This window comes from Spermophilus citellus (genome assembly GCF_964194105.1).
Source record: "Spermophilus citellus genome assembly, chromosome: 6".
Lineage (NCBI taxonomy): Eukaryota > Metazoa > Chordata > Mammalia > Rodentia > Sciuridae > Spermophilus > Spermophilus citellus.
In genome coordinates, this window is record NC_138187.1 from 37,088,207 (window position 1) to 37,107,086 (window position 18,880).

Here is an 18,880-nt window from a genome sequence, read left to right on the forward strand (position 1 = left end):
TTTTTTTTTTCCTTTAGCTACAAAAACTAGTAAAACCAATATTTTAAAATGATCAGTGCTTTATGTTACAAAATCATGTACATAAAAGATCTGAGATAAGAGGAAAGAAATTAAAAAATCCATAGGTGATAAAAAGAAGGACTAGGAAATTTTAATCTGAAGTTCTGTAGACCTTTCTTCCCTGGCCTGTCACTTCCAAATTTCTGAGATATAGATCTTAGAGTTACCATTAAGTTAACACACTTGTGAAAATTACCTTGTGTGCTATTAATTAATAGCACTTAATAAATAGATTAAGCAAAGAGAAATACAATATTTTAAGAAATACATAATCTAGGGTAATTTCCAATAGTGTGGGCTGATCAGATAATGGAGACTACATTAGCCTAAGGATCCTGCAGACAACCAGGCCACCAAGATGGTCTTGTGATCACCAGACTGATGTCATCCCCACATACCTTCCCAAGTCCACACCTCATCAAGTTTCCTTTAAAAAAAGAGCCTGGGGCCCCAGAAGCATGTTGGCCACTCTCGTGATGGCCCATATTCTCCCTTGAATGCGTCTCTGCTTTCCTGAATAAGTTTCTGTGTCTGTAACTAACACATGTGAAATTCATTTCGTAGTATTTCTCAAGAACCCCACTCATCCTGAGGTGAGGGCCCCCTCTCTGGGAAGTCCTCAAACCTCCTCTAGTGACAGATTCACTTTTAAAATATGCCAGACAGACCCTAAGTATTAGTAAAACAGAGTTCCAAAAGCATATTGATTTGATCTCAGCTTACTTCTTGAGACTAACCTTTAAGAACTTTTCTCTTGACACATTTGAGTGAGGACTAAAAAGAGTATACATAATTTAAGAATGTTGAAATTCCCTTTCCTTTTCCAATTACATATTTATGAAGCTATGTTTTTATATATGCAAAGCTATATTTCTTTGTAACTTCAACCAAAACATATTGCAACAAACTGAATTTTACACAAGGAAATATGAGACAACTTCGTCCTGTTAAAGAGATTTTAAAAAATGCAAAAACTAATGACATTTTTCTCACTAGTGCTTTCTATTTATAGTTATTTGCCGGGAAAATTTGAAACATATGCTACATAGGAGTTCATTATACTCATTTTAAGTGATATAATAGTAAAATATTTAATTAATTTTCAGTTTAAATCCTAATGTGAAAAAATATTGATAGCTCTTTGATGTCATCAAAAATAAGAAGGTAAAGAAACCATGAACCCAGAGAGTTCCAGAACTGCTACTTTTGTGTGTTCCACTGGGCTGTACCACATTTTGTGAAAGAAAAAAATTAAAACTGCAAAAAAATTATCTTCAATTAATTTAATTTCTCAGATACCTAGAATAAATGTCATCTTTCAATTCTTGGAGCAGTTGACACATGTCAGCCTTCAGGTAGGGCAGAAGTTCAGGCCCTGTGGAGGGCACTGGAGCTTGTGGGGGGTTCTCTTAGAGTGGACCCAGCTGAGGAATTGGGGACAAATAATTATAGCAGTATTACTGTAATAATAAGAACCCCTCTACCCCCATGAACCTACAACAAATCCAAGAAAAGGTCTTAAGAAGTAATGCCACTTTTGCTCTCTTGGTATATTTCTGCTTCCATGTAAAAAGCCAGGTTTCACCTACTGGAGGAAGAGAGGGCCATGTAGAGAGAGAGAGAGATCCGGCCAGCAGCCAGTCCCCACCAGCAGACCCATGAGCCCCAACTAAGCCCAGTCAACCCCAGTTGATTTACCTCCTGACTTTGAATGCACAGGTGATCTCAGCCAACTGCATGTAGAATAGAAGATGGGTCATCTCAGCTTCACATGTTGCCAGCCCGCAGAATCATGAGCCGACCATCATCATGGCTTTAATCCACTAAGTTCTGGGGTGATTTGTTGTTGCTGGGGTGATTTGTTGAGATGGGGTGATTTTTTGTGCTGGGGTGATTTGTTGTGCTGCAATAGATAACTGATACCCTGACTGTGAAAACCCTGCGTGCATTTATCTAATGAAAATTCCTAATTCCAAGCTTACATTTGCGTCTTTTATATGTTACGTGTGCTGGGTGTCTCCCCTTGGCTTCTCTAGATCCACTCTCCACCTTTTTCTACGTTGTTCTCTATGCAAGGAGGCCAACACCACTGTGAACACCACTGTGTCATTTGGCCAATGGGGAGCCCAGCACAAGATGGGTCAGAGGGAGAGGAGTGAAGTTAGGATATTTTTTTCTCCCCAGATTCTTTCCCTTGTGATGTCACCATCAGTTGACTGAGCTCCTCCATCAAAGGTCACTTCTCTCCAGGTTGTAGACTCTGTATGACTGTGTTCTTTTAGGTTCTGAGAGCTGCTCCCTCTTTTTGCCCCAATTCAGTTTAGGGGTGAAAACAGCTCAATTGTAACTAGCCCCTTGTTAGTGACTACCTTTTTTTTGTGATTTTCCTCACTTAAATCTTTTTAAAATAGTCTCGCTTACTAAGCCTCCCTTGCTTGATCATGTTTTATTTGTGCTGTTACCTGTTGGGATCCTAAATGATAGCCGATGTTAGCTCCAAACCTCACTTCAGAAATTCTACTGATCTTCTTTGGATGAAGTCATATTGGAAACAATCAAGATGCCCACCACTAAGGAATTAGCTAAGTTATGTTACCTAATGGGAAGAATTCTCAAGTGTTGAGATTCCCAGCAGAGTTCCTTTTCCCAGCATCTACAGATAGGGGGCAGGTGGACTTTGTAGATGGCTGGTCTCCCAGGACCAAAACCTAATCTTCCAAACTCCAAAATGCCCCAAAGTCTCTTGCAGTGGGGACTGGAGGACTCTGAGCTTCATGAGTGTCCCAAGGGCAGGACTTAGGATAGGCAATGATGGAGGATTGGATGGAGTTTAAACTATAGTTCTTGTGTTCCTTAGCCAGGTCCCTGGCCTCAAGTACATAACACTAGTTCCACCCCACAGAGGACACCCTCTCATCCAGACAGCATGTTCAGTGTGGTAGATGGTGTTTCTGAAGATGGGTACAGCAATAGTTCCTCATTCCATAGGTCTTCTACAAAGAAAACTTGCTGTTCTCCTGCCAAGTAGTAGAGCATATTCCCCCTCCCTTTGAATCTAGATTGATCCTGGGACCTGTTCTGACTGACAGAATGTGGCACAAGTAATACTGTATAATTTCTAAGGCTGGGCATTAAGAGATCCATGGTTTCCCTGGCCTGTGTCATGACTCTCTTGGAGCCACGATACCATGCTGTGAGGAAGCTCAAGCAGCCATCAGCCAGCGCTCACTGTCAAATATGAGATTGACCCATTTTGGATCTTCTCACCATCCTAGCCCCGCCACCTAACATGGCATGAAATAGAACAATGTCATGGTCAATCCTCAGACCATGAAAAATAAAAATAAATTAATGTTGTTTTAAGCAACTAAATTTTGGGAATGGTTGTTTCACAGCAGCAGGTAACTGATACACTTGCTTCCTGGAGCTGGGGCAGCCAGCCCTTACATGAATTTCACTGCTGCCTCCTTCCCCTCCACATGTTGGGTCATGCCATTTGGTTACTCATTTTGGGTGCTCTACCAGAAATTCCATTTTTGAGACAATAACTTCATTGCTCACACAGTCTTCATCTGTCCATCTTCCAGTGTAACCCAGTGCCCTCAGAAGCTGAGCATGATCATCTTTTGAAAATTTGAAAATGTTACCAATATGGGTAAATTGGATCTTAAGACCCCAAATTCATGGTAAAAATGACTGGATGCCTCATCTTCCTTCCTTCCTTCCTTTCTTTCTTTCTTTCTTTCTTTCTTTCTTTCTTTCTTTCTTTCTTTCTTTCTTTCTTTCTTTCTTTCTTTTTAGAGTAGAAAGTAGAAGCTTTATTAAAGGACAGCCCTGTCTTTCTTGATGAGCTTGGATGAGGATGCCAGCCCAGGATTAAGAAGAAAGTATCTTCCCCCAAGGGCAGAGAAGAGGGTTATTATCAGAGGTGAATAATAAAACTAACAAGAAAATGGGGAAACATCTAGGGAAATGCCAACTATGGGATCAGAGGAAGAATTTGAGTTAGGGTCTATTATGGTTTAGATATCAGGTGTCCCCCAAAACCTCATGTGTGAGATAATACAATAAGGTTTAGAGGAGAAATGATGGGGTTATAAAAGCCTTAACCCAATCAGTGAATTAATCCCCTGATGGGATTAACTGGGTGAGGACTGAAGGTGAGTAGGGTGTGGCTGGAGGAGGTCACTGGGGACATGCCTTTGGAGGTATATATTTTGTATCTGGCAAGTGGACTCTCTCTCTCCCTCTGCTGCCTGATCCTCGTGTGAGCCACGTCCTTCTACCACTCTTTTCTCCCATGATGATTTGCTTCAGCTGAGGTAGAGCCTGCTGTCTATGGATTAAGACCTCCGACACCATGAGCCCTGAATAAACTCTTCCTCCTCTATAATTGTTCTTGTAGGGTCTTTTAGTCACAGCAGCCAAAATGCTGACCCAAGACAGGCAACTCAGAGCCAAGATGTCAGACCCGGGTAGATTCAGGGTCAATATTAATGCTGCAGCAAAAGGTTGATTTCTTTAATTTGTGCTGCAGAAATAGGCCAAGTATTGTAGTGGCCAAGGCTGGGACAACCAGGTAGAAACTATTCCATGAGTGCTCCTCAGTTCTTCCTTCCCAGGGGTCTCTTGGAGCTTCCCCTGGAGGTGGTATCCACCACCATGTTGAATTGCTTCCTGCTCATTCTTAGTCTTACTTTGGGTGGTTGGACATCATGAGAGTTCACATGTGCCAAGCACAGACTTACTCTCTCACGTCCCATGGCCACTCTTGTCAAATGCTGGCTGTGTTCCAGGTTTGTCCCAGCTGTGACAGACATGTGGTGGGCAGAGGCTTCTCTTGCCAGGCTCATCTGTAAACCTTTCTCCTGACGAGTTCACACTTCCTCCTTTTCTGGGGTGACTTTGACAACAATACAGTGATCTTTCTGGGATATGTTTTATAACCTGCTCTCCACAGGGGAAAAATGAGCCATGAATTATGTTGTTTGAGGATTTCAAACAATCTTGGTCTTCTATGGCCAAGTTCAACCTACGAGTTGATGTTAACTGGCTTTCAAAATTCTTTTTTGAAAAGGAATTTTGGGATGAACTCAGGGGGACTCAGCCACTGAGCCACATCCCCAGCCCTATTTTGTGTGTTATTTAGAGTCAGGGTCTCACTAAGTTGCTTATTAGCACCTTGCTTTTGCCGAGGCTGGCTTTGATCTAATGATCCTTCTGTCTCAGCCTCCCAAGCCACTAGGATTACAAGCCTGTGCCACTGCACCTGGCTCAAAATTCTTAAACATTTAAAGGCCATATCTTGCAAGCTCCTATGGACTGGGTGCTCTTTCCTTCCAAGAAAGGAAGTATTTTGGATTCTCCCTTTTACTGGATCCTTGTTATCTCGTTGTTTCAGACTTCATTTCTGTCTGCCATGCTAGGGATGTGCCCTCATTACCTCTGTGAATGTCCTCTTCCACTCCAATCCCCAAACACCACAAGCCACAGCTGCACTCAATTCTAAAGCAGTGGCTCTCTCTCAATGACCAGTCAGCTTTTCAGAGGCTTCCTGTCGTTGGAAGGCTGCCACTGTCTGACTTTGTACATCTGCTAACTGAGCACATCCAGCTCAGGGAAAAGCCTAGAACTCTGTTTCTTTCCTGGGCTGCTGAGAATCTCCCACAACCATGTGGAGTGAGGCCCCAGCAATTCTCAAGCCACCACTCAGCTGGGGTCTCAGGGTCACCCTGCAATGCTTTATGTCATCCATTACCTAATTCATATCATCGAAAGCCTGCATTGGGATACCCTGCATAGGCTCTCTCAAATTTCCATTTCCATATTTGTCCATGGGTTTCTAGAAGAGCCTCCATTGGTCCTCCCTTTTGCTTTGAAGAAAAGGTGCCTCTTCTATTTGAGGCTGACCTCTCCACCTTCCTTCTGGGTTTTCTCTGCTCTCTTTTCTCCAGGGTCCTTCCTTTAATACCTCTCCTCTCTTTCCTGACTTTAAAATTTCCTTTCCAGTTGGTTCTTTCTCACCAATGTATTCGTATTTTAACTATTTCCTACCTTGTACACAATGCTACAGTTCAGATCTTCAATGCCCCTTTGAAAAGGAGGGGCCGAGTGGGAGGTCTTGGGTCACTGGGGAGGGTGTTCCTAGAGGATGGTGGAACCCTAGTCTCTTTCTCCTTTTTTTTTTTTTTTTGCTCTTGGTGATGAGGTAAATGGTTTTGTCATGTGCCACCAAACATTGATTGATGGGGACCAATCAATCATGAACTGAAATCTCTAAAACCAAGGTTATCTCTTTATAAGCTGATTATTTCAGGTATTTGCTACTAACAGCTTTGGTCAGTTCTGGATCCCACTCTAGTTATTACAGATGCTCTAACAATGGTGTTATGTTCTGATAAACCCACCTTACATTGAAAATATCATAAGCTGAAAATGCATTTAATCCACCTAACCTTCAGAACATCACAGCTTAGCAACCTGGCACACTGAGGGGAATCAGTTGCTTACCCTCATGATCACGTGGCCGACAGGAAGTTGCAGCTCAGTGTTACACATGGCCAGCCCAGGAGAACACCAAAGTCCCAAAATTCAAAGTACGGTTTCACTAAACGTGTATCACTTTCTTATCATCACAAAGTTAAAAAATCCTAAATCCGATCATTGTAAGTCAGGCCTCATCTAAATTCTATCCTCCATCCTTCCTTTGGAGAACATCTTCACAAGAAGTGTGTTTGCAGCTTTCTGCAATCTGGTCTACCCTTGCTAAACCACGATAGTGGTATGTTGGAGTGGGCAAAGCCCATTTCACACAGTTCTTCCTGACTCTATGTTCAGTGCTGTCACATTGGTGGCTTGAAATAGGGAGCATTAATACCATAGGAATCAGCAAGTGCTACATGCCAGGGTTTGGCCCCTGCTCCCCAGAGAACCGGTTGTTAACTTTTACTCTTAACCAGGTGGCTGCTACATTCTCCTGATTTGTGCCAATGGTTTCATTCCTGCTTCAGGTCAGGCTTGTTCTAACTCAGTTCATAACCTTCCATGTTTGTGAGGGGCCAAGATTTACAATTGAATTTGATGGGAAACATAGGAATGTATCACTAATGTGACATTGATGTAAGAGGCACTGAAAGCTAAAAATGGCTAAAATTGTGACTTTCATTGTACCACAACCTAAATTTATTGGACACATTTCCAAACATTTTTGAGGCTCTAAGTTTCATTTGTACTTAACTTAGCCAATATCAGTTGAGAATTTAGCCTATCAAAATAAACATTTATTTAAAACAACTAAGGATTATAATGCCACCAGGAACACTCAAATCTAGAGACTATTCCTACAGAGAAGAAGGTACTAGGAACTAACAAGCTCTGAAATTGCCATCACGGCATGAAACACAAACACTATTTTATTATCTCTCTTGAATGTGTGGGTTTATAGGGCTCAGGTGGACAGTGCTCCCCTTGATGTTCCCTGGGGTGGCCCTGTCTGGGGTAATGACTAAAAAGTAGCCACTTCTGATTTGCATGTCTTGTGCTTGGCCCTGGCTGATGACCAGAAGTTCATCGGGAGCAGTGAACCAGGGGCCTTGACTTTCTGCCTCTCTCATGGCCTCTTCATATAGGTTGGATGTTCTGCAGCTGGATATCTGGATATCTAGATTGAATGTCCCCACGGAGCAAGTGTTTTAAGAACAAGGGAGAGGGGCTGGGGATGTAGCGGTAACGCGCTCGCCTGGCATGCACGGGGCGCTGGGTTTGATCCTCAGCACCACATAAAAAAATAAAGATGTTGTGTACACCGAAAACTAAAAAATAAATATTAAAAAAAAAAAGAACAAGGGAGAAAAGCTACCAGTCCTGAAGCCTGATGTTGGAATTCCCAGAGTATCACTTCTTCTGCATCTACTGGTGATGCAGGGTGCAAGGGAAGGAAGAGAGTGTGCTAAGGCCCCAGCATTTCCTGGGAACTGATAAAAATACAAGTTCCTAGTAGGTGCTAATAAGTCAATGATGTATATTGTTATCTCAAGGATAACAGCTAAAGGATAATAAAAGTATAAGGAACTTGCATGTTAATAAAGGGGAAACGAAGTAATTAAAACACTGCATCCATATTAAAGCAATAAAGGAGAGAATCTTTTTTTAAAAAAAGAGACTCATTAAATAGAGTCATCCAGCTGCAGCGGCACATGCCTGACATTCCAGCTACCCTGGAGGCTGGAGCTGGGGGATTGCAACTTTGAGACCAATGTGTGTAACATATCTAGACCCTGTCTCAAAATTAAAAACACACAAAAGGGCTGAGGATTAGCTTAGTGGCAGACAGCCCATGGTTCAATTCCCAGTACGTGAAAAAAAAATAGGGTCAGGTGGTAGATTAAATCTCAAAAATAAGAGCAAATTCTAAATAAAAGACAAAGATTGTCTAACTGGATTATGAAACAAGCTCTTAACTCTATTCTGTCAGTAAGAGATATATTTGGCTTTGGGGAAGATTGTGAAGGTACACTGTTATCCAATGCACAAGTGCTTGGGATCCTACTTTCTGATAGAGATAGAGATGTGTTTGCCTGATCAATAATCTTATATTAAGTCCAAAGTCATGTGTTCTAGAAAAAAATGTACTTTGAGCATAGCAGATGGTATTGTATTCCGTCTGATTTTGTTAGGGGTCAGACTGGTCAATTTAATGGGGACATGATGGGTCCTGGTACTCTGTCCATCTTTGCAGGAGCCGTGATCATTGTTATTCTGCTGGGAATCCAGTATAGTTTCCGATTTGCTGTCTTGGCTGGGGAGTGGAGAGGCGTTTCATAGATTCTACATGACCTCACCAACTATAACGCCTCTTACTCCATAGATGAGCAAAGGAACACAAATGTTAGAGACTGGGGATCGGGGGAGGGAGTCCATGAACCCATCTGATCTGCTGCAAGACGGACTTGGGCTGGGAATCAATTACTACCTTGGCCTCCAGAATCTCCTTCTCTATCAGGACCTCTAATGAATAGCATTTTCTGTCCTCTGGTATGTGGTCACTCCGGAGTTGGGAGGGATCACTCCTTCAAATTTGGTCTCATTGGGAGTTTAGACTGTTCACTCTAGAAAGAGGTAGGAAGGAAGATAGGTTTTCCCTTTCTTGTTTTTCTTTCTTGCAGTGTTGGGGTATGGAACCCAGACCCTCCTGCAGGCAAGGCAAGTGCTCCACCATGAGCCACAGCCACAGCCTAGGGCTTTTGTGAGTTGAACTCCCCATTGGTAGTGAAGGAGGGAGTTCCTAGGCTTTCCTATCTTCTTCCCCAGGGACAACAGATCCCTAGGGGAAGGACAAAGGGTGAGCTTTAAGAGTTACCAGCATGACAGGCATTCGCCACCACACCCAGCTTGCCTCCTGTATTTTGGTTCTGTTGTTAGGGGAATATATGTTAAGGATTTTTATGTGTTCTTGTAGAATTGACCCCTTTATAATCAGATAATGCCCCTTTCCATTCTTGATAACTTCCCCTTGCTCTGAAGTCTATCCTAACACGAGCATGGTATGTTTTTCTCCATCTCTTCATTTTAAGTGACATATGTCTTTATGTTTCAAGTAGTTTCTTCTTGGGTCTTCTTTGTTCATCTGTGTTGACACTTCTTTAATTGGTGTATGCAGATGATTGCCATTCAAAGCGCTTGTGGATATAGTTGGATTAATATCGACTGTATTTGCCACTGGTCTTTGTTCTCTCTTCCTATTTTTGTCTTTTTTTCCCTGTTTTTTATGGGATTTTTTTTTTTAAGAAAAAGAGCTTTATTAGGAAGATCAAAATGATTGTGTGTTAACTTGAACAGCTAGGATGCACAAGGAAAGATCTGGAAATCTGATGTCCTCCATCAAAGACTTGGATGGATGCCTGCTTTAACTTCAGGTTGAAGTTAGGTAGACATGACTTGCTTTCTCTCAAATAACTCCTGGGATCCAGACAAGATGCTAGACCTTTGAACCAGTAAGTAGATATTGGTAACAGCACCTGCTGATGCTGGAGTATTTTCAGCAGTATATGGAAATGAGTTGCTCCATAAAATGGGAAAATATGTCGTTATCAGGAAAACCTGCATTCACTCTTGGGGATAATCAAATTCCTCAGGATAGGTCATGAGATGCGTAGACAAAAATGGGACTGGTTAAGTGCCCCTGGGTTCGATCTCGACATGGAGGATGGCTGTAATTGCAGGAATGATCTCCGTGCATTCTCCACAAACACCAACATCTTTGAGCTGAAGCACATTCCAACCAGAGGGCTGTCTTCGATAGTTGTGTGGCGAATGTGCGCCTTAACCCGGAGCCTGGAAGGAAAAATGAGCTGGGATTTTTTTTAAGTGATACATCTTATAGATGCATTTATTCATACCACGTAGTAAACAGTACTCATACAAGGGGACAGTGACATTCTGTGTTCCCATCTAACACAGTTTGCTTAAATTTATAGGCAGACTGACATTTCATTTCCTGTATCCTCAAGAAAGCTGGTTAATAATGACCATGAGCAGGTGCAGGACCGGGAACATTTCAAAGCCTTAGTTCTTTTATCAGCACTTGTGATCTTATGAACCGTTAAGCTCATCAATCCCATTCCTCCCCCACACTCCTAGTACGTCTGGGTGTGCCACAGGAGAAGAGGTGTCTGGTTTTGTTGCTGAAAGCTCAGTCCTTGTCCCTGATGCCAATCCAATAACAAGGACACGGTTTTGAGAAAAAGGAAAAAGAAGGTTTATTACTTTGGTAGCAAAGGAGAGACACAAGGGACTCCTATCCCAAAGGCTGTGATTCTGCCCAACAGCAGGAACAGGGGGGCTTTTATAGAGGTGATTCAGAAAAAAAATGAGATTAGGGAGGAAAGATCAGGAAGGAGAAGATCAGGAAAAAGAAGATCAGAAAGGAGAAGGTTAGGGAGAAGATGTTTGGGAAAAGAAAAAAATATGGAAATTTCAAAGTGACAAGGACTATAATACAGTTTGAGGAGTTCCTGGAGAGAATTGAGTGTTCCACTCAGGACCACTGGGGTCCTTGACTTATATGATGGAAAAGAATTTCAGCACATACCAAAGGCATAGACATTTATTTTGGCCAACAGATATACTTTCAAAGAAGAATGTGGGACATATGAAGAGTGGGTTCAGGGCTTTTCTTTTAAAGGAAACTTGGTGGGAGGTTCATATGGGAAGGTATGTAGGAATGCTATCAGTCTGGCCATGTCAAGTTGGTTTCCAGTGGTTTGGTCAGTGTCAGGATCCTTGGGCTGATGTGATCTTCATTATCTGATCAATAGAATGCTGGAACAATCTCCTTATTTCTCAAAATATTGGCTCTATCTTTGCTTCATCTATTTATGGGAGGAGGGAGTGTAATTAACAGTGCACAGGTAGATTTACAGATTTCCCAGGAGTGACAGTCCTAGAAAAGTATGTGGAACTTTTGAATTAAAATTTCAGTTCCTTACCCTTCTTTTATGTCTCCTTTCTACCTATTTCTTATTTCTTCTATCCTACCTCACGGACAGTAGGGCTTCATGGGGACCCAGATATTTTTAATATGCTTTGAAACAGTTCCGCAGCACCAACAGTTGAAGCCATACCAGACCCCACAACTGACTCAGAAGAGTCATGAAACAATCAGGGCCTTTATATGGTTTTAATTAAAAATTTTATATGATTCCATTTTCTCTCCTTTCTTAGTCTATCAGCTATACACCTGTTTTTTAACAGTTGTAGATGGACAGCATGCTTTTCTTTTAAATATTTTTTAATGCGTGTGGAGAATCAAACCCAGTGCCTCATACATGCTAGGCAAGCGCTCTGTCACTGAGCTACAGCCCCAGCCCAGACATCTGTTATTTTAAAAATGCCTTTTAATGGTTGTCCTAGAGTTTGCAATATACAACCAATTCAAGCCCACTTTTCAGTAACATTATAGCAATTCACAGATATTATGAATACTGTGTAATAACGAAATAATCCTAATCCCTTCCTCCTGTCTCTTATACCATTGTGTAAAGTCAGGCGCTGGTGATCAAAAGGAGGCAGATTAAAAGCAGCTGAACAAGGCTTTATTGAGATTTGCTCCCAGGCAAGACCCTCCAGTCCAGCAGAGCAGGTCTGGGGGAATCATGCCCAGCTCAGCCGGATTGGAATTTTATTGGATTTAGGGCAGGAAGGGAGGTTTTGAGTCCCTTGACCTCCTGGGGTTGATCAGGGTATCTTGTTGAGATCTGTGTCCTTCCAGGATTGGTCAGGAGACCCTGCTGATTGACAATGGTTATGAGGTACATCACTGCTTGTCTGTCGGCACCTGATTGGTTGTTCTTTCACATGTATGGTTGCCTTGTGCTTTGTTCCCTTAGCCAACCGACTTAACACATTGCAGTCATGCATTTCACACATATAACTGTACATAAGTATATATAAAATATATAAAAATATAAGTATATCTGCATATATAATGCACATATACATATATGTACTTATATACATTAATACTTGCATGTAAATGTATATAGACATATATACATGCATATTTGAATATATCACTGCTGCTATTTTGAATAATCTGTTATCCTTTAGATTAATTAATAACATTTTTTTCTGGGGGTTACCAAGGATTGAACTCAGGGACACTCAACCACAGAGCCACATCCCCAGCCTTATTTTGTATTTTATTTAAAGACAAGGTTTCACTGACACTGAGTTGCTTAGCACCTTGCTTTCTGCTGAGGCTGGATTTGAACTCGAAATCCTCCTGACTCAGCCTCCTGAGCCACAGTAATTACAGGCATGCACCACTGCACTCAGCTGTCTTTCACTTTTAAAAGATAATTTTGCAAGACACAGAATTCTAGGTGGGTTGTCTTTTTCTCTCAATACTTTAAGCATCTCACTCTACTGTTATTGCTAGCATAGTTTCTATTAAATCAGATGCAATTCTTATTTGCTGTCTGGAAAATTAGATGTGTTTCCGCTCCCCTCCCCGAGTCTCTTTCAGGATTTTTTCTTTATCTTTGATTTTCAGTATTTACACGTGATACAACTTGTGTAGGTTTTTTGGGGGGCATTTATCCTAGTGTAACAGTGGTTCACTTTATGCTTTGAATATAGCCCTTGCTGCTCTGCCACTGCAATTTATTAATTTTTATTTATTTAATATTTTTTTTTAGTTGTAGACGGATACAATACCATTTACTTATTTATTTATTTGGTGCTGAGGATCAAACCCAGTGCCTCACACATGCCAAGCGAGAGCTCTGCCATTGAGCCACAACCCCAGCCCCTGCAATTTATTTTTAAAATGGACATTTCTTTCTTTTCCTCTCTCCCTGTTCCTCCCTAATCTCTCCCCTTCCCTAATCTCAGGGGAAACAGGATTACCTTTCTTCCCCATCCTAGGCACCCACCATAGGAACAAAGTAATCCAGACTTTGGGGATGGTACCAGAAGGTCTCAGAAATGACTTTCTCTCAAATTAACAAGTGAATTATAACTCCAGACAGAGAACACGTGATTCCTTTTTCTCAAAACTGTGTCCTCCTTATTGGAGTGGTATCAGGGACAAGGAATGAGCTTTCAGCAGCATTGGTTGATAGTCTCTGAGTTTCTTTCTTTTTTCTTAAATGTTTTTTGAAGTTGTTGATGGACCTTTATTTTACGTATTTGTATGCAGTGCTGAGAATCGAACCCAGTACCTCACACATGCTAGGCAAGTTCAAACCCCAGCCCAGTCTCTGAGTTTCTTAATCTGTAATTTGGGGTTCAATGTTACTTCAGGGAAATTCTTAAGATAATTGCTTGAAATATTGTCTCTGTTCCTTTCTCTCTTCTTCTTCTTCTTTTTTTTTTTTTTTTTTGGTATTCCTATTAGTTCTTGAATGTTCTATTCTGGTTTTTTTTCTTTGCTTTGCTCAGTCTTTTTTTTTTCTCATTGGTTTTCAGTTTGGGAAATTTCTATTATAAACTAAGAAAGCATAAATGAGATTAAAATAAAGCAAAGACAGTTTTATGTGGGTGGGAATAATTTGCAGATCAGGAACATCAGCTCAGCTAGTGGAGCCTGAGGAAAGGTGAACTTGGGTTTTTATTATAGGGAGAAATGGCATTTTTAAAGGAGACAAGCAGGATTAAGGCAAGCTTGGCACAAATCAGGGTGGTCATAAATTTTGTGAGTGTATTGGAATGTGCAGGTCAAGAGGCAAAGATTTTGTTAGATTCCAGAAAATTGTTCCTGCTGGTGGATTCAACTCCTGACCTGACGTCTGGGTGGCTATCTACCTTTGTCAGTAAAATCTCTAAGGCTCTAAAAAGGATTTTTTTGCTCTCCCTTTGATTGTTCTGCTCTCCCTTTGATTGATTTTTATGTTATAAGTACTGCGATTTTCTCAAGCTCAGAAATCTTTCCTTAAGTGGTGTCCAGTCTACTCATAAACCCATCAAAGGTATTCTTCATTTCTGTTTGTTTTGATTGCTAGCATTTCTTTTTGGTTCTCTCTTGGGATTTCCATCTCTCTGCCTACATTGCCCTTCTCTTCTTCCATTTGATCCACTCTTAGCATAGTTAATCAGAGTTGTTTTAAATTTCTGCTCTGATAACGTCAACATTCATGACAAACCTGGTCCTGATGTTTGCTGTGTCTCTTCAAACTATATATATATATATATATATATATATATATATATATATATATCCTTTAAATATGACTTACAATGTTTTCTTATAATAATATGCTCCACTAAAGGAACTGCTATGAATGAACTGCCCTCCATTCTCATGAGTCCTGCACCCCTGGACTTGGTCAATTTTGGAAGGAAAATAGTCCAGAAAAAAATGTTCCCATACTGAACACATAGAGTAATTTTTTCCTTGTTATTATTCCCCAAACAAATCAGTGTAACAACTATTTATATAGCATTTGCATTTTATTACTATTATAAGTAATCTAGAGATGATTTAAAATATATGGGTGTGGTGGTGCATGCCTATAATCCCAGTGGCTTGGGGAAATGAGTCAGAAGGATTTCGAGTTCAAAGCCAGCCTCAGCAATTTAGTAAGGCCCTAAGCAATTTAGCAAGACCTTGTTTTTAAATAAAATATAAAAAGGGCTGGGGATGTGCTCAGTGGTCAAGCATCCCTGAGGTCAATCCCTGGTACCAAAATAATATAACATATATGGGAAGATGGGCAGAGATTAGGGACTTAAGCATCCCTGGATTTTGATATCCATGGCGGGTCCTGGAACTAATCCCCTCTGTTAACCCAAGGGACAGCTGTAAGGTGGTTGCAAGGTGTGTGGGGAGGGAAAGCATTCTACAATTAGGTCTCAGTCTTCTCATCAGCCTTCTTCTTTGGAATGCAAAGATCACATGTGTTTCTCAGCCCCACATCCCCCCAGGTGGGATTGCATGGCTAAAGTGGGATGGAGTTGGCTATTTCTTTTTCCCCAGGAGGTTAGGTTCTGGCTAACCAGTTCCTCCTGCGGTCAGAACTTGTTAAGAAAAACAGAAGGCTTTGGCTCATTACTTCTTCCCACCTCCTGGAAGTTCCAAGGGATTCTTCTCTCTTATTTGATGTGAGGACTTGAAGGTAAAACTCCGTGGGGCCTCCGTGGATCCACTCTGGTAGTGAGGCTGTGGCCTCCACTCTTAAATTCACCAGTGTGTCTTACCTTTCTGCCCCTTGGGTGGGACAGGATGGCTTGGGGGTGAGGCTGGAGTTGAACAGCTCCCTTCATGCTGGCTGGGCAGGCTCTGATTAAACCCTAGCAGATTAGGTTCTGGCTCACTTGTTTCTCCTGAGGGCAGAGCTTCTGTCACCTGGGTTGTTACCTCCTCTATACCTGGCCAGAAGCAGGAGGACGTTATTCCTCTAATGTATTTATGGTGAGAACGAGAACCCGGTGGGGCCCTGGATGACGAGGTTTCCCTGGAATTTCTCCCACTCTCAGATTTGTCCACCCTGAGCCTCCAGCCATTCATTGTTCCTCCCCAGTACTGGGCCTCTACTCTGGTAAGTTGTGATTCGCATCCATCTGGGCTAGAGGTTTGCCCTTTGACCTCACCACTCTGAGCATCCAAGAAGAGTTATTGATTTTTCAGTTGGTTCAGCCTTTTGCTTGTTCAATGCAGGATGGCAACTTCCCAGGCACTTACCTGCTGGACTGGAAGCCAGAAGTTCAATCTGCCTGTTTATTTTGGGGGGCAGGAAGGGGCGGGTTGTTTGTTTTAGTGCTGTGGATCAAAACGTGGGGGCGGGGGTTTGCTAAGCATGCGCTCTACCACTAAGCCACAACCCCAGCCGCACACAGCCTCTTTTTAGGTAGTTAGTCTCCTGTATATGAATTTGGAGGTTTGTGGGGATTGGTGAGGTATAATTGGGTTCTCCCCCATTATTGTTATTGTCTTTGTTCTTCATGGAAGTGGGAATATTTAAATCAACTTCCCATACCATGTTCCCACCTACATGAGAACAAAGTTTTTTCAGTGCTAATACGTGAGTATTCCTTATATGAGTGAAATGCTTGGCACCAGAAGTATTTCAGGTTTGAATGGGGGATATTTACATATACATATATATATACACAAATTTATGTTTCATGCACAACATAAACCATAGACTGAAGGTAATTTTACATAATGTCTTTTTTTTTTTTTTTTTTTGGCACCAGGCATTGAACCCTGAGGCATTTAACCACTGAGCCACATGTCTTTTTATATTTTATTTTTGAGATAGGTTCTCACTAAGTTGCTGAGGCTGGAGACTCTAAGCAACTTAGTGAGAATCTAAGTTGCTGAGGCTGGTCTCGAATTTGCAATCCTCCTGCCTCAACCTCCTGAGTTGCTGGGATTACAGGAGTGCCCCAGCATGCTTGGCTTACATAATGTCTTTAATAATTTTAGGTATGGAACAATGTGTACATTGGAACCCTCAGGAAGCAGAGGTGTTGCTGTCTCAGCCCCTCATGTGGACAATCCATGCATGCCTGGCATCACCATCATCCCTGACTTCAAATTTATGTTCAACTGATAAGCAATCATTTTCTTAACACTTATCCACATATAAGTACTTCACTAAATAGTTAACAGGTGTGGAATTTTCCACTCATGGAACCTTTCATTTAGAGCATTTCAGTTTTTTGGATTAGTTATGTTCAATTAGGGTATGCCAGAAACTGTGTGCCTGGAGAGGACCATTTATCCTTTAAATGCCAACTTTAAATGCTCCCTGATTTTGTGAAGCTCAGCTTGTGGCATATTTTTTGGGAGGTTATGGAGATATCATGGGGTTCCAGAGTCCTTGGTTTTGAATGAGAACAAGAAGCATCAAAAAATCAGGGCAGATATCAGGGATCTCCCAGATCTCATGTGTACATTTCATATTGTTACCCCCTGCCTGGAGAGCTGCTAGGAGTTGGTGCTTTGACTACAGAGACAATATTTTCGTATTATAATCTGCAACTCCAGCTGATAAAGGGAGGGCATTCCTTCCATATCAGCCTCAAAAAGCAGAGGATGATGCAATCTCACTTCTGAAGACACATTAAGAGATAAATGAATGAAATTTCTTGCTGGGGCTCCCTGGTCTCCAGTGTTAACACCTCTGTATTCATACCCTGCAGGCTTGCCCTTCTACCATCCATCAAAAATTTCTCCTTTGTTCCTAATAATAACAAAGCCTGGACTTAATTCAGCCTACAAAACAGCAGCCAAAACAGACATTCCCCTGCTTAACCTATTTATATCAACCTTCCATTGTGTTTCCAAACAAAGAATATGTATAAGGTAATGAAAGCTCTCTGAGCTGTAACTCTTTTTGTTTCTGTTTCTGTTTTAATCCAAGAGGTTGGACTAAGTGGGTGCTGTTGTCACTGGGCTCCAAAGGACGGTGATTCTGTGTTGCTATGGGGATGAGGTTATGTGACTCACACACACAGCAAGTTCTGTTGCTAAGGTAATTACAAGCATCTTCACCTTCTCTATCAGGGTTGTCACCAATTTTAGCCATGGAGAAACTGAGCTTGGGGTTTCAGGGAACAAGAAAGAGAAGGAAAAAGAGCTTTGTGGAAAGTTTAGAAGTGAAACAGTCCACTTGTCTCTTGTCCCTGGGTGACTTCGTGGTGACAACCAGAAAAATGGATGGCACAGTTACTCACATTTTCAGGCAACTGGCTTTAGGGTGGAGCCAGTGACTGCCATTTCTTGGGGGCCCGAAGGTATGATGGATAAATGGTTTGCTCAGAGTCACTGGTGGGCAGAGTCCCAGAAGGCTTAGGTGTTTCAGAAGGTGTCAGGACTTTTCACACTGTAGTCAAGGGAAGGTGGGGAGGTAGCGAAGGAGACATGAAGGTAATTTCTGAAATGATGGACAAGTCTACATGCTGACTGGGCTTTTTACATGGATGCATGTGTTAGCCAAAACCCATCAGACCCCACACTCATCTGTGCATTGACATGAAATGTAAATTTATCTATTAAAAGTCAATTGTCACCCTGAACAGGAAGAAAACAGCCTTGAAGAACCACAGAACAGCTCTAGAATGTCTCTAAAAGTTTAAAAAAATGTGAAGAGCTAGTTTAGCATTGGCTTCGTGTCTTATCTGCTTTCTCAAGTTAGGGTGTGGAGTTTGGGCTTGTGTTTCCTGGGCATTATCTTACTCTAGCCTCTGAAGGCAAGAGTGTCATCCTCAAACTAGGACATCTGAGTGTCCCCAAAGTTTCTTGTCATTCTTCGTTGTCCTCCTCCAAGACTGAGATAAGGTATGCAGAGGAAATAGTGCAGGAATAGAAATCCTA

The 18,880-nt window shown here is 41.7% G+C and overlaps 1 long non-coding RNA gene across 1 annotated transcript; it reads right to left on the reverse strand.

The window, feature by feature from the left end:
- Nucleotides 1-9,832: 9,832 nt before the first annotated feature.
- LOC308650958 lies at nucleotides 9,833-10,404 on the reverse strand. The gene is made up of 2 exons (XR_014022448.1): nucleotides 10,258-10,404; nucleotides 9,833-10,158 (listed from the first exon to the last, which is right to left on the reverse strand). It is a non-coding gene; the product is annotated as an uncharacterized lncRNA (long non-coding RNA).
- Between the last annotated feature and the right edge of the window lie 8,476 nt (nucleotides 10,405-18,880).